This window comes from Anser cygnoides, chromosome 21 (assembly GCF_040182565.1).
Source record: "Anser cygnoides isolate HZ-2024a breed goose chromosome 21, Taihu_goose_T2T_genome, whole genome shotgun sequence".
In the NCBI taxonomy this organism is placed as follows: Eukaryota; Metazoa; Chordata; class Aves; order Anseriformes; family Anatidae; genus Anser; species Anser cygnoides.
Genome location: NC_089893.1, coordinates 4,821,785 through 4,846,050, shown reverse-complemented (window position 1 = coordinate 4,846,050; position 24,266 = coordinate 4,821,785). Strand labels below are relative to the sequence as shown.

At 46.9% G+C, this 24,266-nt stretch overlaps 1 long non-coding RNA gene across 1 annotated transcript in view; it reads right to left on the bottom strand.

Moving 5' to 3' along the window:
- The window catches only part of LOC106039832 (uncharacterized), a 110,489-nt gene that overhangs the window by 7,029 nt on the left and 79,194 nt on the right, over positions 1-24,266 (bottom strand). Inside the window, exon 3 of the long non-coding RNA XR_010826180.1 lies at positions 18,527-18,654. This is a non-coding gene — a long non-coding RNA (uncharacterized lncRNA). The remainder of the gene's footprint in view (positions 1-18,526; positions 18,655-24,266) is intronic.

Below are 24,266 nucleotides of genomic sequence, written 5' to 3'. Positions count from 1 at the left end.
GAGGTGACACGTTTATTACCTATATTTTTATGGGGTATCCAATGAAATTTTATAGGAAGTATTTGGCTGCTGATGAATCAAACCCCAAAAAAAGAGAGGATTTGTCATCCCTCTGTTAATGCAGGTCTATATTTCCCATTAAACAGCTCTTTGGCTTCGCTGAAGCCAAGCTAGCTGTTCCCCAGCGAGGGCAGCACGGCGTCCTGCTGGAAGCCGATGAATCTGGGTCTTTGCGGACCGGCGCCGCGTACCTGCCGCCGTCGTGCTGCACATCTCCCGGCGCTGCGTCACACCCAGCTAGCACAGCAAGTGCGTGGGCTGAGCACCATATGGAGAAATGTAAGCAATTTAGGGAGATGTGAAACATCTATTTGGAGCCTAATTTAGCCAGGAGTCAACTTTTTCTGTTATTTTCTTTTTCTAGGAAGGATTTTCAACATATATATGGAGAAAGTAAAGGGCGAAGATATCTCTGCATTCAGCAGATGGGTCAGATCCAGCGTTAGTGTTATGAAGGATGCAAACCTCCCTTTACCATTTCCCTGCCAGACAGATTTCTCCATAGCTCTTGGGGTACAGGGCAACTAAAACAATGACCCACAATGAAGGCTCTTCAGTTATGAAATGCCTACGCCAGGAAAGCAGCTTTGTTCTGCAGATCCAAAGCTTCACAGGCTGTAGGAAAAAATAAACTGGCTTTTCTTTTTTTCTTTACTACATTGTCACCCATCTCCAAATCTTGCCACCACTTTCTCTCAGAGCTCTGGAGGAAGGTGGGAACAAACTGGTGCCCATTTTCCCTAATACCTCATTGCAGGAAAAATAGGTGCCATTTCTAGGGTCTGTATAGCTCAGCTCCGAGAGACTTTCACTCTTTCCCTTCTTGAATGGCTGTAAAATCTCTCTTAAGGGTTTTAAGACACATAAAAACAGCAAAGCCTGAAATGATATGTAGGTGGGTATGACGTATGAAGGACAACTTCACTCAATCCTACAGCCAAATAATGGCTCTTTGGGTAATTAGTATCTGATATTTTTAAACAGATGGGTCCCTCTGGCTGTGGGCACCTACAAGGCTGAAATCAATCCTGAACAAGTATTATATTAATTTCCAAGATCCTTGTCTCTGTGGACAAAAACCCGCTGTCTTCCCACGAACGTTATAATGATGAGAACATTAATATCAGATAATTATGACTTTGAAAGATTAAATGAAAAATAGTGATGATGAGGAAAAGGCATTATGTTAAATAAAACTACTGCCTGTGTAGGCTGTTAAGACTCGTCTGTTGACAGATTCAGACCGAAATAATAAAAGCAAGAGGAAGGAAGAGGTGGTTTCTTTCTGTCCAAAGTGGCAGAGGTGCAAATCTGAGGAAGGACTCCCAGGGAAACAGAGTTATTCAGACAGAAAAGGCATCTCCATTGATCTATAGTAAAAATGCTTAGCCCCTTTTTATAATGCTTTTCATCCTCAGAGCTTTTCATCTTTTCAGTGCATGCTCAGGGTTTTGATTTGCCCGATTATGCTTCTAACAATAAAAACACAGAGCAATCCTACAGTCTTTCTTTGAAGGATCTCATAGGGTCAGGGAGAACATCTGCCTAACCTGTGATATGGACAACTCTTCTTATCTGCCATCAGAGAGAGAGAGTTGTACAGGACACGGGTGCAGGTGGGCAAGCCTTGAAGTTAGAGCCAACATCTGAAGCCAAGATAAAGCCCGAGCGTCTGAAACTACAAATAAGAATCAAGGTAGTCAACAAAGATCAGGAGCTGAAGAGAGGATCAGTGAGGGAAAGATCAGAAGATGACACTGGAGGAAGCTGAGAGGTAGGAAAGAGACGGGCTGTAGCCATCGGATGCCTCAGCTGTCCTCCCAGAAAATAGCTATTGTCTCGCCACTGTCTGAAACAGAGCTACGGCCTCGCCGCTCCATCACCCACACCGAGCAACAGGAGCAAGTTCAGAGCCCCTTTCCAGGCCCAGCAGCTTTAGCAAGCAGATATCAGAGCTCAAAAAAAATGGAAAAAGTGAATCCCTAGGTCATTCCAGGACTGTTCCCTCCTTGCATGAGCTCCTGTACCTTGCACTCTCCTGGCCAAGCAGGTACCACCACCTGGGATGGATGCTGACCCCGAGGGGCACTGCAATACTCCAGCACTGCAAATCCCCAAACCCTTGCACGTTCCCAATGCTCCCATATTCTTGTTTCAGGTTTTTGCCTCTCTCCCCACGAATACACCCAAGCAAAGTAGAAACAGTCCCTTAAGAGGTAGAGACCAACCTGTTCATGCCTGCATCCTTTGCTGAAGGCTAGCACAGGGCAGAACTGTAATTGCTTGCCCAGCCCCATTCCAAGGCGTGAAAGAGGCATGTTTTCTTCCTACCTCCTTTTATTTTGCTTGCTCCAAAGGAATTTTAAGAATATAAAACCTTACTGCTGTGTAATAAGCACAATCCTCTTAGAGCAAAATTTGACAGGCACTGAAGGTATCTTAATGGATGCATTATTTCAAACGCTCCCTTCTGTTTGATATCTGGCAAGCGGAGGGAAATGTGATTAGAGGATGCTGGGGACACCGCATAGCTGGCCTCCCTCCCTGCCTCTCCTATTCAGATGGTTTCCCCCCTGTTGGTGACCTTTTGAATCTGGCTCTGATCTGGACCTGAATGAGAATTTCTGGCCCTTTGATGGAAAAGGTAGAAAAGTTTGTGTGCACTAAATTCCTTTTCTGTTCCTTAAAAAAGTTCTTAAAAAAGGTTCATTGCAATCCTTTAAGCCAGCCGCTTTTATCTATTTTTATATGGAATTTAAAGGTTTGTTTCCCATCACCACTTCCCTGTTGGTCCCTTTTTGATCGAATTACATCAGTAGCCAAGAGTCAAAACGTTCCCTGTAGCCATAACAAAGCTCCAGCTACACTCCAAAATGAAGATGCTGCATTGCACACCGGCATCGACTTCAGTGGCGATAGCTCTGAGTCAGGATGCAAGCATCTCCTTCACTCTCTTCATCATTAAGGTTTTAATGCAGTTTTGGCTCACAAGCTGGTGAGATGCTGCATTTTATAAGCTGTAACCAGGCATTAACATCCAGGCGTGTCGGGCTCTCCATTACCAGTCATGCCTTCTGCTGTGCTCTGCCCTGCTCCGTACAGAAAATGTTGTGTTTGCAGCAGTCCATTTAGTGGCTTCAAGGCTTGGGCAAAGCTCCTCACTACTCTCCCTTGAGGAGCATTATGTCAACAGATCCTCATCAAATCGCTAATTATAATAATTAGGAGAGGATGATCTAGGAGCTAACAAGCATGTTGACTCTGTTCGTGATGCCGTCAAACTCATCCTTCTTTCCCCTTCGCTCCTCTCCCCAGCACGCAGTCAGGGCTACAGCCTGACCTCCCCGCTCTGCTTTCCCCAGCAGGCACACGGGATTCAGGCACACCGGGGTGCTCTGGTTACAGCAGGGAGGGAGATTCCCAAGCTATCCCAGCTGCTGCAGCTGTTAATCAAAATAAATTAAGATAGATCAGAAAAAAAAAAGAGAAAAAAAAAATAGAAGCTACAAAACTCAACACAAGGAAAACTCTTGAACTCAGATACTTTGAAAACTAGACTGTGCTCCGGACTTCAAATTTCATGGCCCTGAAAAATTCCTATTGATTTTAATAGCATAGATCAGGTCCTGACGCACATCGATTTCCATTATCTTTCTCTCTCCTTCTGTTCTGCTGCTAACACCCATTCCCCTGGGATGCGACAGTCCTATTTTAACACGCTGCTTTCTCTGCAGGGGATAGTGCTTCATTAGCAGTCTCAAAAGGTGGGAGGGAAGCAAGTTAGCTCTGGGACATATGGCTGGGCCAGATCTGTCCCTGGTGTAAATTCAGCTATCTTGATGCGTGCACGTGTTCTAGAAGCAAATCTGGATGTGACCCATTTCTGTGTGGGCTGCGTGCTTTGAGTTTGCTGCTGGGTTCTGAGCACGGCAGAGCCCCGTTTGGATGCACGGTGAGCCTGTGGGGAGGCTGAGGGCAAGGATCAGGAATCTGCAGATGCAAAAGTGAGCAGATGGAGGGAGAGATCAAGAAACACCTTCTCATCTTTATTCTCAAGAACCAGATAAGGAAGTGGTCTAGACAAAAGTGACAAGATGGGTAAAATGATGGTAATCTGCCTTCCCTCCTCTAGCTCACTCCCCCCCAAAAACCGTTTCAAAGAATGGAAGGAAAAATCTCAAAGCCAAAAAAAGCACATTTTCTCCATTAAGCTTATTGATTATCTGAGCAGACCAGAACAAGATCAAAGTGAGTTGGGGAAAACGGGAAGCTAATTAGAGAAAAAACTATACACGAGAAAAAAATATCAGAAAGCAAAACCAAACCCTGGCATAGGTGGGGAGGAAGGCTGTGAGGCAGGTTGGATGCTCAGGACCTGATGCTCCAGCAGCACCCCCAGCCTCTGCCCACAGGTGCACTGCCAGGAGAATCTGATCACAAGGGAGCCGTGCAAATCCGTGCTGCTTTTATGGTCATCAGAGCATATGTTTAAGGCTTGATTTTCAGAGGTGCTAAGCAACCTGTGCGGTTCAACAAGAGCTGCTGTCACATTTGAAAAATCAGAACAAGAAACATTCAGTCACAGCAGTGTGCTGGGTGCTGCACAAATCAATAGGAGGATCAATAAAACAAGATTAGTATGGGGGCACGGGTGTACCAACACGTTCCTAACTCCCAGCTATTGGTAAACACTTGCACATCCCTCTCTAGAAATAAATACACTCCCTCTCACATGCAGATGCTCCTACACACAGATAAACCTGCACAAATGCTCATATAAATTCAAATGAGAAAAATACTTTATTGACGTGACAGGCGCTACGAGCGCAGCCAAAATGCAAGAGGAGAAACCTGTCGGAGGGAGATACGATTCAGCAGCCAAGTTGAACACGCACAGCCTCACCTGGCACGGGACGTGGAGGGGGAGCAGAGGAGCAGGGAAAGCAGTCCCAGGCCACCAGCTCTGCCAAGGCAACCTGGGGCACGGAGCCTGCACCTCCTCGTGCTGCCCCAGCGCATCCCTGGCACCCTCTCTCTGCCTCGATGAACCTCCTATGCCAGGAGTGCTTCTCGTCCTCGCCAGCACGCTCTCTGGAATGCTCTTCCCTTTCTCCCATCCAACTCAAGCTGTCCCCTCCCTTCCCTGAAGTTTCCTTCTCAGCTATCAGGCATTCCTGTCTCGTTACCTCGCACCTCTACGGCTTTTCGGGCAGCGATGGGTGGGAGCGAGCCAGAGCCTCTCAGCACTTGGCAGAGCTGATGGAAATGAGGCCTCGGCGGGTTCTGCACCCACAGGAAGGTCTGCGGCCAGTTGGGACCAGCAGCTATGAGAGTAAAGGTGCAAAACCACTGATTGTAAGAGATGGGGGTGGAACCAGCTGGGAAGAGTCCAGCACCACACAAATGAATCACGAAGAAAGAAAATCTGAGGCTGGAATAGAATTCCCCTCCGGGTTCTGAGGGTGCAGCTGATGGAGATGGTTGTGGTTGGGAAAGAATTTTCCCCCAAGGGACCTTGGCAAGAACCGAGGGGAAGGAGGACAAAGATGTATTTTCTTCTTGAGCACAAAGCAAGAATTCCAAGAAGGTGAGCAGACATGCGTTGAAGACACTCCTCTAACAATCAAGTCCCTGTAAATGCCAGGTTTAATTCCTCCTTGTGGTGCTCTCTCAGCCTTTAGAGGTCCAGAAAATCTGGGATTGAGCTCCATCTCTAACACAGACATGCAGAGCTCTGTAACAACACGAGGATGAGAGGGCTGGGTACGGCTCTGGGTCCATCCAGCCCCTTGCCCATCTCAGACAGCACTGCCAGCAACTACCGAAGGAAGGAACAGAAGATACGAGCAGTGATTTTACAAGTTAGGGAGAGTTGATGTTAAGAGACTTGATTTTATGCATCTCAAGGTAAAAGCCCAAGCAATGGAAGAGTTAAGTTAAATATTGCTGCCTGCTGCATGTACGTTGACCCGTTGTTCTGCTCCACTAAGATCTTTCTGCTTACAGGAAAACACAAGTTAAAAGATAACGTTTTTGATAAACCATTAAAACAAAAGCCACTTTCTATTCCAAACGTTCACAGTAGCTGCCTCCACAGGTGACTGCTAAGTAGACCTCTAGCAAGAGAGCACATCTTGTTTGCATAAAATGATCATCTCTGCAAGTAAAGCCAGACGTTTATGACTTCTGAGATTTCCCCTCCTCCACAGAAACTTTGCTGGGCATCTCCTCCAGCTCTGATTCCAGCATGAAGCAAGGTCTCAGCCCCTGGATGGGACAGCCCGTGTTTCCTAAGTGTCTGTCCTCATGCTCCTTTTCTTCCAGAGCTCTGGGGAACATCGTGGCACCCAGTGCCCAGAGCTGGTGGGTGCTCCGTGAAGACAAGGGGCCTTTAAAAACAGCACCCCTGTGCCATGGGGGTTTTGTATCAGAGGAACAACAGGTCTTTGCATTTGGCCCTCGTGAACATCTATGTAGCTGCTCCCTGGGGACGATAACTGTCCTCCCAAACACTGAACACTCTCTCCAGGCAGTATATGACTACATCCATGCCTAGCTCACGTCATCTCTCCATTTCCCAGGGTGAAGCACGGCAGCTGGGTAAAGCAGGACACAAGGACAAGCCAGAAGACGATAGCCAAGGAAACGAAGGAGAATTCAACGTCCATTTGAACGTGCAGAGCAAATCTTAATGAGACGGCAGGATGCAATTACTCACGTTGGAGTTCTGCCAGCTAATACCCATGCAAAATACCGCAGATCTGAACGGACAAAGGGTTTGGGGACCTCTGCTTTATATCAGCAAGACACAGCTATCCTGCTCAAGGACAAGGATGGGAAGCTGGGGGCACTGAGGCAGGCGGGCTAGCATCCAACCCTACAAGAAGATAAGTGATGTCAGAACAATGTAAGGACAAAGGAAGGAGCAACTCCGATGAAGCAAGCCCAGGAAACCACTCCACTGCTTTCTGCATTGCATGGTTTTGTCATAGAGGAAGGAATTAAAACATAGCATGGCTAAAATCCATTTCAGGCCAAATTCTGGACTTCAGCATGCAGCAGAGCAGGCTCTCGCAGAAAATCTTCCATCTGTCTCTGCTCCCTCTGGCTGGTACAATGACAGATACCTGCCTGCTATCTGCATCAGCCCCTCTGTAGAGAAGAAAACTGGAAAAGCTTTCCCAAAGTGGAACATCCCAATTTAGTCAGACAGGACAGCAACAGAAGAGGGTACAATGTTGTAAGGAACAATTTGCCCTGTGAAGGTAGAAGTGAAACAAAATGCAGGGGAAAAAAAAAAACACCCACAAACCTACAGCATCCAGCCAGCCAGCCCACCTCCTGCCCCATGGGAAGGTTTGAGTTAGAGGAGCTTGCCTTGCGTTGGCTGATTGCAATTACACCATCCGCTGTCTGGCTGGAAATAAAATGAAATTGCAACAGAGTTCCAGCTTTAATTGAAATTTCCTGGGATCTGTTATTACACGGCAGAGATTGTTCTGCAGCACTAATGAGCCTTTGCTCAGATGATTATCCAAGTGTCTCTCCAGTCGCTATTTCATTATTGTATTATTAATGATCAGATAGGATTGTCACAGCTGAGATGAAGCTCGAACATCAGACAACAGGCAGAGCAGCACGCGGCTCCGAGCACGCAGCCAGGGCTGCTCTGACATCCCCCTGCCGCAGCGGCACCGCCGGCGCGCAGAACATGAAGTGCATCCCAATTCTGCTGGGGGGCAGCAGGGCCACTTTGCTATTTCTTTTTTGGTGCATTGCACTGTTCAGCTACACGAACCCTGCCATCCCGATGAGTTTAGTGTGCCGCTGTGCGGGGCACACTGGAAAGGCTGATGCTCTTCAGACTCTGTCTTCCAAGGAATATTTCTCTTTTTTTGTTCCTTCTTGCTTTGCTCATGTTGTAGCTACAAGGCTAAGACTAAACAGGGAAGCCTTTTAATTTATTTATTGTTATCATCCAGTGAAAGGAGGACTGTAGCTTTCCCATTTCATTACTGGCATCAAGAGCCTCCAGGAGTCCCCCTGAGAGTCTGTATGGGTTTCTCTGTCTGAACTGATCACTAAACTAGTTTTAACATTCAGGGGATGCTTACCCGCCCCGCGTTCAGTTGCTTGGAAGTATCTCAAACCCCTCTCATCCAGCAGGCTGCCCTGCGCAGAGTCCTGCACGGATCCTGCTTGGCATGAAGCAGGGCCGAGGCTGGCAGCTCTCGGTGTTGGCGAGGAGACCCGCAAGGTTTGGCAGCGCAGGGGAAGACCTGGCTCACCGCAGCCCGAGCAGCTCGGCAAGCAGCTCCCCCCCCGGCCTCCAGGAGCAGAGCTGCACAGAGCAATGCTGCTGAAGGACAACGCTGCATCTGTGCAGTTATGGGATGCCACATTTGTCACCGTCCCTTTGCTGGGTCTCCAACAAATACCCGAGTAAAGCCAGCTCCACTGTCAGCTGCAAGACCGCTCCGTTGCTGAATGCAAGTCAAAAAGCCATCACTCATGAAAAAGCCTGGAACAGCACAAGATAAGCTTGCAATCTCATGTTACCACACACTCGGAGAAAGATACATATTTATGTGCCTGAAAGGCCCGTTTCCCTTTCTAAATAACGGTACTAAATCCCACTTCTCTGCTTTCAACAGCACGGCACAGCCCAGCGCTGCAGAGCACCAGCCCATCCAAACCTGGCCGCTCAGCATCATCTCGTGGCTAACTGGCCAGAACATTGCAAGTAGGCGGAGGCATCTCACAGCCAGCTCCCAGAAACACCACACAGGGCCCTGAGCTCGTCCAAACCCTTGAAATACACCATTCTTCTCCGTTTTGATCAGAATCCAGGAGTTCTGGTTCTGTTTACTTCCAACTTTGCGTGCTCCTTTGTGTGCGATGTCTGGCAAATTACTTCTCTGTATTTCAATTACTTCAGATGCAAAACGGGATAAAACGTTAAATCCCAAAGCTGGGTGGCATTTCAGGTGTTTTATTGGTGGTTTTGTGTGTGTGTGTTATTTTTGTTGTTGTTTTTGAGATGTGGCCAGAAACAGGAGAGTTTTAAAACAGTGGGAAATATCTGCAAAGTCAAGGTGGGTTTAGGGAACAGTTTCAGTTAACAGAAGCATTTGTAAAAATGCAGAACTGTCAAACCTTTATTTTATATTTATTTTTCACTACAACCATTTCTGATTATTATTATTATTTAAGCAAAATGTATTAACCCATGAAGGAAAGATAATTGCTCCCTTGAAGCTGGCTGAGTGCTTGAGCCATTATGAATTTTTTATGGAGTCTTTGTTGCCCGAGATCCTATGCATATATTAGTAACTGGACAAAAAATGTATTCCACTAATATTTGGTTTTACCATTGAATAACTATTCCAATATTTGAATAACCTTCTACACTCAGGAGCGCAAAAAGTTTGGGGATCTTTGTGAAGGAAAATACCCTGGTAAGTGCTAGGTATTGTTCTTAATCCTAATAAAAGGCAATCTACATGTCTGGGAATCATTTTCCTAAAACCCTAGCATAGATTCTTGCTTTTCGTTTTGTTCTTTCTCAAGAACACATCACACACGATTAGATCATTATGGTCTATCAATTTGTCATATTTCAGCAATTTTTTTCCTTTAAGAATCCAAGATAAGAAATCACTAAAAAGGTCTAAAACTAGAGAAAAATCATTTTGCAAAAACAATTGCTCCATTTCGATGTCAAAACACACAATATTCTTCTCCTTTGAAAGAACATAAGAGGAATCACGTCCCCCTTAGCAGCAATGATTTCCTCCTTATTGTCGCACGCCGGGGCTGCAGGTACCCGGCGCGGGGATGATCGGGGAGCTTTGATTGCTGTGGCAGTGCCCTCCTGCAGCCGCCCCCCATTTCAGAGCAGTGCCACCTTGCACACTCGGGCAGTCTGCGTACACACATCCATACACACGTATTGCTTTTGGCGGGACCGAGATTACAGAAAAGAGGAGGTTTTCTGTAGTTCCACGTTAGCCAGGAGCTCAGCAGAAGCAAGCCCAGTGCATTCCCAGCTTCTCAAGCAAGACCCAAAGCTGGCTCGGATGCGTCTATCCAAGCACCTACCCTGAATGGGGGCAAAGTAGACCGGTTGTGGCGTACAGGAGGATTAGTTCAGTGTGAAATAAAGATATGATGATGAGACGTGACCACATTAAATTGCTGGCCCAGCCTGACTCCACGGGGGCAAAGCAGCCCCGATCCATGACTTCATCTGAACATGCTTCAGCAGCAGCGGCTTCTCCCTGCACCCCCAGGTCATTAGTATGCCACGCTAGCGGGTCAAAGAAGACAAAAAGGTCCCTGTAGCTCCCATCTGCCCCACTAGAAAGGATGAGCTGATTATGTTTTACATTCAATCACAAGAAATAATCAATCTGTAATTAAGAGCCTTCTCTCCCACCCCTCTGTCAGGTCTCTGCCTCTTCCCCCTTAGCACCCCCCACCAAACCTTCCAGCATGGAGTCAATTTAATGAGATTTTGCAGTAACAAATGACCAGTTTGTAATAATTATATTTTCTTCCGCAATTGCTGTAAAAATGATTTAAAGCAGAGAAGGCTCCAATTTATTAAGCATCAGATTTTCTGCGGTGAACTTTTAACTATGAAAAGAGCCTCTGAGACTGAGGGAGCTCTCCTCCCCCACTCAGGGCTTTGCCATAGCCCTGAAATATTGATGGTTTGTAGATGAAAACGTAACGGTGGAAATTTGACTCCTTTATGAAAATAAATGAATCCCGTGTCAGGCAGAGCCCAGCTGCACTCGCTGCCCTTTCATCATGCCTTATGGCAGCATGGCAAGGGAAGAGGAGAAAGGAGTTGCACACAGAACAGACCCATCCTCAGCCACTCCCAGTCCCATGTTCTCCTACCTAATCCCTCTGCAACTTTCAGGCTATAGGGGAAAAGCCCAGAGCCAAAGGGAGTTCAGGTTCTCAGCTGTGGCACCTCTGGGCTTGGTGGGTTCACTGAGAACAACAGACACCCTAAATAACATCAAGCTTGGAGCTCCTACTACTTGGAGGACCAAAAACCTGCTTCAGCTGTTTTTTGGACCAAAAACGTGCTTCAGCATGTGTTTGCAGCTCAGTGATGAACTTTAGAGAAAAGTCTTGAAGGCAGGGATTTACTTATCCTAAAACACAGCTCGTGCACAAGGCTAACCCCCCACAGACAGACCACTTTTCTCCATCTCTGGCAGTCTTGGCTTTCCCTCAGGCCCCCCACCCTACCATTAGAATAAAACCTACGTCCACATTTTTTTTTAGACCAACCTGCCATCTGGACCTTAAAAGCACTGGGGACGGAGCATCTGGAGGAGGCCTAGAAATGATGTTCTGACTTTAATGCTTCATTTGGAAAGCACTTTGCTAGCCTTGATAAATCACAACACTCGAGTTCTGTAATTGTTTCTACTTTAGTCAGAGACCATGGATAAATCAGTTATGTAGGCAAAGTCATGCAGAAAGCTCCAGAGGATGCAAGAGGCCAACATATTGACTCTTGCAGTGCCTTGGCAGCGCACCGCATGCCAGAGCTGGGAAGGGAACCAGGAGTCCTGGTGCAGCCCCTTCACCAAACACCCAGCTCTCTCCCTGAGTGTTCTTCTCCATTAAACCTTGCTGCAGTTTGCATCATAAGTCTTTTCGCAGCAAATCGGATGCTCTTTCATTTTTATTATGGCAGATTATTTATATCACAAAGGCAGAGTCACCCAGCTGCGAGGTGATATAAAAACGTCGCTAATGCTAAAGAAATTGATCCCACGCCATTAGTTTTCCAGGGGCTCTCGTTTCGAGCCAGCAGTGCGTCCTGCATTTGCGGACCTTTGATGTGTGAGATGTGCAGAGGAGATCGTGGGGATTTCAGCGTAATCAGCAAGCACCACGCAGGCACGAGAAAGCTGCCACAGTGGTTCTGCCTGCTGCTTATCGGGGGGGGCACGGAGTAAAAAGATCCAGGTGTAACACGGGACCTGGCACAGCCTGGCGGCGTGCTGAGACACAATCCTGGTATCCTTTATATACATCTGAACGCCTGTCATGGTAAAAGAGTGCTGAAACTGTGAAGTTTGATGGCTCGATATCAAACATACCAAGGCTGGGGTACCAGAGTTCAAGATCCAACCCTCTGTCGCATATTCCCTATTTAATGAAAATTTCATCCCATTATGCACCCGGAGAGCGACAACAATAACGCAGATAAGTTCTTGCCTTCAACTTTTTCTGGTTAGCCGTTACACCTTGAGGACTATACTTAGGTCCCCATGGTGCCCGTGGAAGTTTGGGCGAAGCCCTTGTTTTATTCTGCCTGGTCTCACTCATCCCAGCAGCTCCGAGGCCGAACAAAGCCGCAGCGCCCAGCGTGGAGCGCATTGACATGCAGCCCGCCTCGCACCTCCTCCTCCCTCCAGCTGAGCAGGGAAGGAAGCAGCCCTGCAGCTGGCTGACCTTTCTGCCAAATCGCCTGTCTCACTACAGGGCGATGATCCATGACCCTGGGCGGCGTGGAAGGCCACGGGTAATTACAACCCACCAGGGCCGTCACTGCTGAAACAAGAGGCTACTGGGATAGTTGGTAGCTGTGCCCTACTTCAAGTGGGAAACGGTGTCCTCAGCACCTCATCCTTCCCATCTTCCTCCTCCTCGTCTTCCAAGGAGGAGAGAACGGATGCAAATGGCCAATTCCCTTAATTAGACCAAGGGGCGATTTGGGCAGGCTGTAGGAGACTGAACAAGTCTGGCTCATGGGGGAAGAGATTATTTTAATGAGGCCTAATTCTATTATATGCAAGATGATGAACAATCAATGTGCAATCATGCTGACAGGGAGTGGTTAAAGATTTTGGTCTTTGGCATGCGTGAAAAAACAGATTTTCTATACCGAGCAGAGAGAGGGGAAAATACGAAAGAGAAGAGGAAAGATAAAAGGAGCCAGGTCTTTGCAAAAGGTAAATTGGCAGAATTTGACTGCTTTCTGATTAATACCAGTGAAAGACGTGGCCGAGAGAGTTTTAACCAGCACAGTTTACCAACGGCTGTTGGAATCCAGCGCCTTGTTTCAAAGCACACTTGTTACATGAACCTCCAGCACGCCTACAAAAGGCTGTTAATTTAATTAATTATCCCTGGTAAATGGACCCCTAAGGGCTCCCGGAGGTAACATGCATCTTGGCAAGGAAACAAAACAACTGACAGGAGCATCTGCCTCGCAGAAAATTACGGTGCCCACCTAGCGACAGTAAGTGATGGAGAAGCAGCTCGGGCTCCTTGCTGCGTCCCCACGGGGGGCAAGGTGCCAGCCACCGGCCCCAGACCTGCCTGGGGACTTGTGCCAGTGTCCGGGGGCAGACACAGGCTTTGTTCAGCAGGGAAATTTCCTGCCCTGGTTACGAAAGTGGCATTACATCTCCTACAGCTAGCACTGTGTGCTTTCACACAGGCGCACGTGCTCAAACCCAAGGTTTTGTACATCAGGTTTGTGGATTTCTGTGCACAGCCTCCCCCCGCTCCACCAGGTTAGCGCTCAGATGATCAATTTTTTTTCTTTAGAAGCTAATGAGGCCATTCTGAACAAGAAGAGCTCAATCACACCCATGGAAAAGGACTTAGCTGCCTGATGATCTCCACCAAATTGACTAACCCAAGGCATAACTTTTTCCTCCTGCTATCCACAATTGCCAAATGAGCTTGAACTGGTGTAAATCAGATGAAGCCCAGCCCCTTCAGTGAAGCTTTGCCGATATTTGGAAGCTGAAGATCATGCTCAGAAGACCTTGGGAAGGTCATTCCACACATTATCTGCAAAGATCTTGTCTCCTATACCTAGAGGAAGGTCTATATATCACCTGAGGGGCCTGTTTTATTATTGCTCTTCTTCCTTGCAGTAAGTGCGTGGATGGCATGCAATTTTTTTCTTTTACCTCTGACAAAAGCAGACAAAATAGCACAAGCCTGACTTACCAACACCACAACACTTTGTTTTTCTACATTACTGCATAAAGGCCAAAAAAGAAAGTTATCCTGACCTCTGTGTTTCTATCATTAGGGCTTTTTTTTTCCATTAATATACTCATGCTTGTTAGCACATTCATTTTAGGTACATGCACACAAAAGCCTCCTTGCAACTCTACGGCTGCGGTGGAACTACATGACAAGAAGACGACCAACTGCAAAAGACTGATTATTTTTAGCTTAACAAGTAAGAGGACAAACAATAAGAAAGCAGGGATAATGCATCACGAAATGTACTTTGTTCATTTATTTGACAACTGCAGTTTAGTTGTAATTAATTATGATAATACATTATGGCGTACCAGTTAATGTTCTGTGGTATAATATGTTAAAGTCTCAGTAATATGAGGACTCCCCTCCAGCCTTCTACTGCTAAATCTCTGTTACGTAGCAGGGAAAAGCCTGAAATTTTGGGGGTGACAATTACAGAGGGCACCGCAGAGGAAGGGGCTAATTAAAAATTTGCTTTGGGAAATCTGTCAGAGTTGCAAGCACAGAGAGAGAGGTTTTGGCAGCTTTGTGTTTGACTTTCCTGAAACAAATACAGGGGCCCACACAAATCATTGACACTGTAGAGAAGGTCTTCTGTTGCCATTTTTCATGCCTGTGGCATTCAGCTGTAGCTCAGGATCCCTGCAGGCAGTGCCCAGACCCCACTCCCTGGCTAAGCCTCGGGTTTCAGGCTGGCAGCTCCTTGCAGCGTTTTGCTCTGATCCTCACCCCCTCCCCATCCCCATTTCTGACCATTATTGTAGCAAGAGCCTCCTCTGAGTTCCCGCTGCATGCACAGTGGGAGCTGGGCTGCAGACGTGGTGCAGCATCCTCTGCCTCCCCTCCTCAGCAAGGGGGCACAGGAAGCCACCGTGTGCCACCCTGGGAGCATCCCTGCACAAGCTGCAAGGACAGGGACAGCGTGCCAGGAGCATCTCGAGCATCTCAAGCCATCAGCATCAGAGCATGCTGGGGAGAGCCAAGCTGTGCCAGGCCTCAATTCCCCAACAGCGGTTGGATGTGCAAAGTTTTTATGACAGCAACTCTCCCTGCGCAAGGGTCCAGGTCCCCGCGGGAGCCTTTAGGTGCTGGTGTAAGACAAACAATAAATAATTGTGTCTGTCATGGAGCACGGACAGCACGTACAATGCTGTAGGCAGCTGCGGGAGTTTTATACATTTATCCTTCAGGCCTACATAGCTTGGGTAGCTCCTTCATAGGCTGAAATGATATTGGTTTCACACTATATATTGCTTTTCTTATTAGATCTGGCCAGAGCAGTTCTTGTCTAGAAACCAGCAACTGTCACATTAGCTTTGCCTAAACGCATACAGCTCTCTGGACAGGCTCCAGCCCAAGGACAGATCCCTTCCTGCCTGGCTTAGGGCTCGCTTGCTTTCCTCTCCCACACAGCGGGGTCCCAACGACCCCTTCCCATCCTCACCCCCTGCCTCTTGCTGCACCTGGCTGCCAGGCTCTGTGCAGTGCTCCAGGAGATGGAGAAGAAGCCAAGCAAAAGGCACCCGACTGGCTTTCCCTCCCATAACAACCCTGGGGAAGGGCAGATGGCTATCAAAGGGTTCCCTAATATGCCAGGATACTTTAAGTCTTTGATGGAAGAGAGGAAAAACCACCCTTAACAGCGAGACGCCCTCTCAGGATTGCTCCAGACAAGCTTCTCATCTCAAGAAAAATAATAAATAAATAAATTCTGTTGTAAAATTCCACAGGTTAAAAACTTGCTTGTAAAAAATCATCTTCCTCTAGGGAATTTTACCGTTTCAGGAACATTGTCACCCCCCATTTATAGTCCAGCCAGCGCCAAGTCAGGTGGGCTAAAACATGAGCCGGTACAGGCTAACCGAGGTCCAGAGACGTAGATGAATCCAAGGCAATTTGCATTCATTTACTGGTGATGTGCCAGGTCACACTCATTCAAAATGTGGCCTTGTGGACATCTTCAGACAGACCTGCTCCCTCTCTGCCTGGCTTAATGTCCTTGACTGACAAAGGTAACCCCCTAACGTCCCCTCTCCTGACAGCATCCTTTCTCTGCTCACACGGTTTTTTAAGACGAGGGCTGCTTTGCAGGTGCCTGAGCCAGGCCCACAGAGAACCCAACTCGTGTTAGACAGTTAGGAAAGCTTCCCCGGAGCATTCACACTTTGCCCTGCCCGTTTTCAGGAGGGCAGCTCAGCAGGGAAGCTCGGCACACGACAGGCCACAGCAAGATCGAGCCCTCTCCGTCTTGCAGAGAAACGAGTGATTAGCTGCCTCCCGGAGAGAAGTAACACGGGGCCGTGAATAAAGAGACACTGGCTGTTCAGACGACGAGAGCAAGTGGAAATTACTGATAAGCCGTGGGATTCAGAGCAATCTGTGGTTGGTAACTGAGTATATAATGACTGTATGAGCAGAGGAGCTCCCCAAGTGCCCATCTCTCCTCTTCCCCGCACCACTGCAGCCACCCACGGTGCCCGTCAACCGCTGTGCTGAAGCTGAGGGAAAGCAAGTTTATCGTCTTTATTAGGATCCAGATGGAGATTTACACAGTATTTTATTTCATTGGTTCTGTGGGAATGGCAGCCAGTCCCTACACCTGCCCACCCCCAGGGACAGCAGCCTCCTGAGTCGTTCAGACAGAGGCAGCAAGGCTGGAGGGTTAATTCTGAGCTTCATATCTACCAATACTTTATTTTCAACTTCCACTACCTGTAACCACCATTGCATTTCATAGTCGCATAAAGCCAGTTGGAAAAGACCTCCAGACAACACCTACCCCAGCCTATCGCTCAGAGCAGGATCATCACCATCAGAAGATCGGGTCAGTTCTGGTTTTGGCTCTCAAAAACTTGCAGAGATTAAGATTCTTCTGCCTTTTGAGGTAACAAATTTCAGTCTCACACAGCCCCGTTACTGACATTTTTCCCAGTGTTCAGTCTGAACCGTCCCATTCCCAAGTTACAGCCATTTCATGCTGTTTACCCAACAAGCTGTTTATCCAGAGCCCACTTTCTCAGTTTCCACATTAAAAGCCTTAGGAGGCATTGGCAAAAGCTTTACTAATGTCACAGTAAAGCATGTCACTTGCATCACTCAGGAGAGTAAGGCATTGAAAGCAACATCGTGTCCAAAGGGGGGGAAAAAAAAAAAAAAAAGCTGTCCTCGAACATTTGAAGTCCCTGCAACAAGTCAAAAGACAAAGCTGCCTTACTCTGAAGAGCAATCCACAGGTCCAACTAAGACCTGCTCAGACCTGAGGCCCTAGCCATGGACTATTATATTACCATGATTCTTGCAGAGATGCTGCTTGTACGGGACCTCCCAGCCTTCCCTGGCACAGGCACATCAATAAATAGGTTTATGCAGAACCCATAACTGCCATCAGAGATCCAAGGAGAGAGAAACTTTTCTTGAATACAAAGAGGCATGGGAAGAATTTGCTGTATCAAATTCTCAGTATCCTTCTGCTTAATTACCAAAGCCTTTAATGACTCCTCTAATGAGCTGCAAAAGTCTGGATGCATCCCTCGGAGAGCCATTAACTGCTGAGCAACCCGAGGAGAAATCCTCTCCTCAGCGGCTTGGGGAAAGCCCAGGACAGACTCCCAGGTAGAGACTTAAGAAAAAATAAATAAAATAATAATAATAATAAAATAGTATTGAACAAATCAACTCTGTAGTGCTTACTATGAAATATTAGCTCTCACTTTTAGGATTGCAAGGTCCTCTTTTAGACTCTGCTGATGGAGTGGCCTTGTGGGACAATCACAGAATCAGACTATCCTGAGGCGGAAGGGACCCACAAGGATCATCGATCGAGTCCAGCTCCTGGGACCCTGATGTTCCTCCTCAACACGTTTTGATTTTTTGTGATTTTTTTTTTCTGAATGTCTCTCATGGTGCCTGCAGCAGTAGTCATTAACGAGGACCTGATCTCTCTGAGCCTTAAACTGTTCCCACAGCACGAGTAATAATAAATATAGGCAGATTGCAGTGTAGAAGAATTATCAGGTTTCAGCAGCTGTAACAATATCCGAATTATCAGGTGAAAGCCTTATGGAAAAGCAATTAGGTAATAACAGACTTGTATCAGAGTCATCAGGGACTTTTCATGCTGTGCTAGAAAATCAGGACCCAGAATGAATTTGATTGGATTAAATAAAAGAACCGATCTAACCTTGTCATGATCTCCTACACTGAGCTGAAGCTTTACAGGGCTTTGAAAAAGCAATCACATTTTGTTTCGAGATTTCCTTCCTTCCTTCCCAGCCTCACAGTAAGAACACAAAATAGGAATCACCTCTGTCCACTTTCTCTCCCAAACACCTTCTTACTTCATTGCATTTCTGAGGAGTTTATCAGCGATATCTCCACACCCCCAGCCTGAATCCCACCGAGGAACAGAAGGAGGTGAAAAGCTGACCTGAAACGTTGGCGCCGCTTGTCCGGAATGCAGAAGCGGGTAAGATCGCGTCTCCTGCCCATTGCCAGCGTGCCTGGAGCTCTCCAGATGAGACCCTTGTTTGAGGATAATATTCCGTGCCCTGCAATCTGAATACAGCAAAGGCAATCAGCAACCCATAAGAGCCACCTGATTTAGGCTTTTAGCACATCTGTAAAACAGTCACAAAAAAGGCGAGCCCATAGCTGTAGTGGTGCTGAATACCTCTTATTTAGCTCCATATTTTCTTTTCCATGCTCATTTTCCTTTGTAGCTGGTCTTTTGTTCAGCTCCCTATATCTAACTAAACTTCCACAGCAAATTAAATGGCATGGCCTCCGTTTTACCAATGGGAGCCAACTGATGGCCTTGCCTAGCCATCGAAAATTGCCTTTGCACTGCCTTGAACAAATGCCCTGCAATCGCTGCCTGTCGAGATCTGTTCCAAGCCCCTCGAGTCACGGCGCACAAAAAAACCTGGAGGGATCACAGACCTCTGCAACCAAAAAATAAATATGCTTGGAGACTCATACGTCCACAAGCTGCAGATGTCCTAGAAGTTTTCCTGCTGCTTTTCGTTTAAAAACAGACAAATGGAAATTGAGGAAATAGGGGACGTTTACTAAAGACACTGTGGTTCTGAATGTTCTCGTGCTGCAAGAAGGGAGCAAAGCCACTGGAAAGCAGGTTTTGCTTCCTGATTTTAAGTAAACATTTACAAGCAGAGCACTTGTTGAAATGCAAACACAAAACCCAACGTGTCTCCGCTCCCCCTCCCAGCTCCCAGCACAGGAAGAGGAGGGCACGAGTGAAAGAAAATCAGTACCAATGCGGTAGTGAATGAATGAAGCCACCACACAATTTTCTTGTGCGGGCAGCAAAGCCTGAAAGCAGTGGAAAGTAGGCTGGATTTGCATGAGGATAACAGGCAGGACAGCACTAGAGGCAAGACCTAATAACCTTAGCAAGCCAAAAGATGTGCAAACTTAGTTTGCATTTTTATTTTACTTTGATGCCTTCCCTCTTTTTATTTCCCATGCACCTGTGATGATTAATATCAAAGGGTATTATTGCACCTCTTCCTCCTGACATTCAAACCAAGCAATTTCAGTGCCTGTCAGTCAAAAATAAGGAAGGGCAAGAGGTGAGGTCAGCTCTCCCTCAGATCCAAGCTCTTTTTCTATTTACATTAATACAAGGAAGAGCTGAACATGCAGAGAACACACAGGAAATGTCATCTCTGTTCACAGACTTTTGCATTAAAGGTAAGACCTGAATATTTATCTCCCTTTCCAGCCACTGAACTCTGCAGGTCCATTAGCTCAGGGGCAGTCGTGTTTGACTGTGGGGCGTAACGATGACGGTTGTGGCTTTGGGATCCCAAACATCTACTGATCCTTTCATCTCTTTCCTCCCTTAAAAAAAAAATGTTAACATACTTCGGAACTGAGAATCAAAAGTAAAAAAAAAAAAGAACCAATATTTTATTCTTTGAGCTTGAGAGAAAAAGTAATTTAGCAAACATTACTTAAAATAAGGGTTTTATAAAAGGACTTGTGCTTTTTTTTTTTTTGATTGTTTCTTCTCCTCTCTCCCCCTTACTTTTCTGCAATTGATTGACAGCTCCCTGATGATAAATTCTCTCAGTTGGCAGGCATTTTTCATAATGTTTCATTTGTGGCACTGCAAACTGGATGGCCCCTCTGTACCTCCTCCAGTTTCTCTCCCTTTTCAATTGCTTCTAGGAACGATGGCAGCAAAGATTGCAGAAATCAGAGCACCTCCACACGCGCTGCGCTCCTGCAGTGGCAATAAGGTGCACGGGTTTCCTAACCTCTAAATCCCTCAACGAACGCTTCCATGATAAGAAAAATAAAAAATAGAAAAGAGTAGAAAACTGAGATTAATGCAGGGGACAAACAAGTATTTTGCTCTAAGTATGAGAAGTGTTTCTAAACCCTGCCTGGGTCACTCAGCGTGGGCTTGCGGGGTGCCAGCAGCCCCACAGCACCCCAACATGGGTCTGCAGTGCTGGAGCGGTGACAGCTCCAGAGCAGAACGTAGACAGCTCATGTTATCAGCTCGATGCATCATTTCTTAGGCAACCCAAGGGATTTGAACACTCAAGTGGCAGATTAATTTAAATCAAAACTGATCGGAGATGAGAAGATAACCGCACCATTTATTTTGTGGGCAAACAGCAATTCCTTTTCAGCCTTGATCTCAAAATACTTTTCCTTTGTTGTGCAATCACAGCCTAAAACACAAATTCAAAAGAAGCTCAGAATAAGTCCATATTTCTCTAAGAGCAATTTGCACAAACACTGTGTTTTCCATGTTTACTTTGTTTGCCAAAATTAGAAGTGAAAGCCAGAGCAGCAGGATGGGAGACACTCCCCTGGTTGGAATTGCTTCCACTTTTCCTTGGGGGTTCTTACTGACAGTGTAAATTTGGGGCTTGTTAACACATTGCAAGACATCAAGCATCACACAGCTTTTGCTTTTCAATCTGCTCATTTCTGGTGCTTCGTTGTGGTGACAGTTTAAATCTGAGCAGGAGCAGGGAAGCCTTTGTAATGGGAATTTGAGCTGCCAGCCTGCGCTGCTTTTGCTTTGAGTTTCCAAAAAGGAGAAGGAAAGGTCCTTCCTAAGTAACTGGAAGTCACCAGGCCGGGAAAGCTGGGGCTGCAGAGAGGCTGGGCACTTGATTCGGGGATTTCTCTACTAATGGGGAGGAGAAAGCAGGAGTGGTGTTTAGCCTGCTAATCCTGACTTCCAGGTGTAGCGCCTGCTTTGATACAGAACCCAATGAGATTATTTCAGCCAGCAACTTTGAATCGCCTCTTTAAAAGGATTAAACCTCTAAATACCTCGGGAGAAATCAGGCACCTAAACGTGGCTGAGGAGCAGAGCCTGGCAGGCCAGGTGAGATGCGCGGAGATCTCGGGCTGTGTGCCTCGGGCTGTGGGCAGCGTCTGATGAGACACAGCTTGCACATCGCTGCCTGCCCGACCCCAGCTTCCCATCAGGAAAATTGGCGATAACAGGGCTCCCTTGTCTTCCTAGGGGGGAGGGAGGAGAAAGACATTAAAGATTATGTGATGCTCACCTAATTCAGCCCTAGGGAGCAGATAAGTGAGATTTTTCTCAAGTATTTTAACAGAGAATAGCTCTACTTACTTCGGCGGCAAAATGGAGCCAATTTGCACAGCCCAAGGATCCAGCTCCTGATGCTTATCTAAAGCTCCTAGGACTACAAATGAAGGCTGCAGGTATCACAGGCACATCCTGCTGCATGCTGCTATGAAGTGCAACAGGAGCGATCGTAACAGCAAGGGGAAGTTTCTGGTAACACTGCCCTCAAGGTAGGGAACACACCACGAGCTTTTCCTTGCTGGCAGCGGATAACACGAGCAGCAATTCATCTGCTCGTGGTCTCGAAGGGAACTGAGAAGTGCAGAAGCCCGCAAGAGGATGGGAAGAGCAATAGAGAATCTGCCCTGGAATTTTGGAGTGGGTTCACATCCAGCCTCTGATCAGATCCTGTGGCCTTCCTCACTGCATCTCAAATGAAATCAGTCTAGATTTTTTTTTTTTAAACCAGTCACAGCCTGCAGCCTCCACGTTCTCTAATCAAGACAAGTCCTCGCTTCTCAGCGTCTCGCAATAGGTGCCGTCATTTTTCATCACCTCCCCCCTCGCACAAAGCCCAAGTTGCTGTTTCCAGACAGCCAGATTCCCCCCCAGCTGGGCATTTGCCTGTATCTTGGTAACTTCAGACAGCCACCTACGTACTGATCTGTCTCTTCCCAGCGCTTCCCACTTCCACAGATGCTACCGAGATCCCCACTGAAGATCTAGCACCTCCAGGAGATCTGTTCCTGAAGGACACGCACCTGCCAAAGAAATCCTGCCCACCCCTTAATGCCAGCCTGGTTCCCAGGCTTACCCACGGGTCATGCTGGAGTTAGGAACAATTAGCGCTTCCCTCTGCATGAGAAATTATATCTTGGCCATTATCAGTATATTCTTACTGCCCACCAAGCCTTTATACAATTGCCAGTCAGGGTTTATGTTTATTTGTTTGGGTTTTATGGTAAATATAGTTAAATATCCAAGAGGAGAAAACAAGAACAACCCTTCAGTCCTGCAGTTGGGAGCTAGTAACAGAAAGAAAGTCCACGCAGCATGCTCAAATGCAAGGTTGGAAGGAACTTCAGAGTAATCCCTGGAAGCTCAACTGCCTAAACCCCAGCCTTGCCCTTCCTGGCAAGGACCACTATGACAGCTGTAAATTGTGAGAAGCCTTCCATGCCAAGAGAAGGTATGGCTTGAAATAATCCACAATTGATATGCAAAAACATTTTAAAAAATGCACAAAATAAACCAGTGCAAAAATGACAGCTGGGGAAAAAAAACAGACTATTTGATGCATTTCCAGACGCTGTTGGAGAGCTCTTCCCCTCTAAGAGGGGCTTCGTACTGCTGTCTGAATAGGACGAGTGAGAAGAACTGCAGCAGGGATGGAAAAAAACCTGCTTCCTGAAAGCTGTCAATCTGCAGGCTGTGTTTCACAGCTGAAATGTTGATGTTAGCTTCATATCAAAGAGACAAGGCTTCTGGAGGACTCACTTTGAGTGCCAAACTGATATTCAAACACGACGGGGCAGGTCTTCTTCCTGGAGAGGAGCCCTGGAGGGACAGACAGGACCTGAACTCCAGGAACGTGTTTTCTCTAGGAAAACAGGGCTCGATGGAGAAGAGGAGGGGACCAGTCTCCACTGAAACTGCCCTGGACTCCACAGAGATATGAATGGGATTTGGTTTAAGCTTTGTGCAAAACCTGCAAAGAGTCTACTGTGGAACTAGGATAAATTCAGGTCATAAATAGAGGAGAAGATGGGAAGGAACAGTTGGTACACATGCTGTTTTCACACAACACACATTTAATAAGACGCATTGCATTTACTAACCCTTCTGCTCCGAAGGGTCACGTCCCCCATCCACTTAAACTTAGCCTCTGCTTCAGCCTTAAGATATAGCTCTGTAAAGCACGCAAGAGGCACGTCACCATAAGTACATGTGTTTTGTCTCTACGACAGCCTGGAGCACCCTGCCCCAAGTCAGCGCGCAGAGAAAAACCTCAGGCACATACCAAGTGGCTCGGCTCCAAGCTGGCACTGCACAAGGTAACAGAATTTCTCCGACAAGCACACAAAAGGGCTGGGGAATTTTAATATCTTCTTCCCTACAAGTAATTTCCAGTGTTTATGCTCTGTGGAGCTCCTCACGAGTGTCAGAGCAGAACAAATGTCAGTTTTAATGGACTTGCTAAATCATAAAAACCGTTTGCAAAATTGCATCTGATTAAAACCTGCAAACGTTCCATTATTCACAGGAAGATCCCAGGCAGCTTGCGGCAGTGCGCTGTCAGAGGGGAAACCTTGGCCCACGGGACTCCACCTCGGTAACAAAAAGTAATCCTACAATGCACCCTAGCCAAATAGAGGCATTTTCCTGGAGAGACGGAACAAAGCTCAGCATTCATCATTTCATCGTTAATTCTTGTAGCAACATATAACCACGCACGACACAATATGAATTCAATATGAATTACAACGCACATCTCGGCGGCGTGCTTTGTCACTGGCAATATTCAAGCGCTTCGGAGATGTAGATCACAGCTCCCTTTGGGAGAAGGCCAGCTCCGGAACAGGCCAAA